Consider the following 638-nt stretch of genomic DNA (forward strand, 5'->3'; position numbering starts at 1 on the left):
CCCCTTTCGGTTTAGGAACTCCACACAGGTCGTACAAAATCACTCTGCCGCCCTCTTGCGGCTTGATGTTGAACTCGCATTTCCAATAAACCGGACCACAAATAGAATTTGCTGTTGTGAATTGTCATTTATGTTCTTTGTGATAATACAATTTTTTTAATGGTCTGCTTCCAAAGCCATGGTTTTTACTTTGTGTTGTATAAAAATAAAAAGTTATAATTTTTGAACTGACACTGAAACATTAGTGGTCGACATTGTTGGATCTATTCTGTTGTTTTTATTTTATCTTACGATGTCTTTCGAACGTATTGAAAACGCTCGTAGCTAACGAGGACTCCAGGGTACTCGTAGGATGCTAAGAGCATCGTTAGCCTACTATAGCCTCACTGGCGTCACCAGCGGACATTCCTAGTATTGGATGCGTTTTATTAAAACACATCCAATACCACAGAATGCCCAGATGCAGAGACAAATGATCAAAACATCACTACACGAACATCGGGAAGGTCGCGCCAACCACCTGGGCGCTTCCAGTATAGCCAGATGGGGAAACCCTTAATCTCCTTTGCACAAAGTCTCTTAGAGAGGTTTAATAAAGTCACTGATGCCATCGGTGACAACGACATCTCCCCTGTAGT

The sequence above is a fragment of the Gadus chalcogrammus genome, chromosome 22 (genome assembly GCF_026213295.1).
Source record: "Gadus chalcogrammus isolate NIFS_2021 chromosome 22, NIFS_Gcha_1.0, whole genome shotgun sequence".
Taxonomy (NCBI): Eukaryota; Metazoa; Chordata; class Actinopteri; order Gadiformes; family Gadidae; genus Gadus; species Gadus chalcogrammus.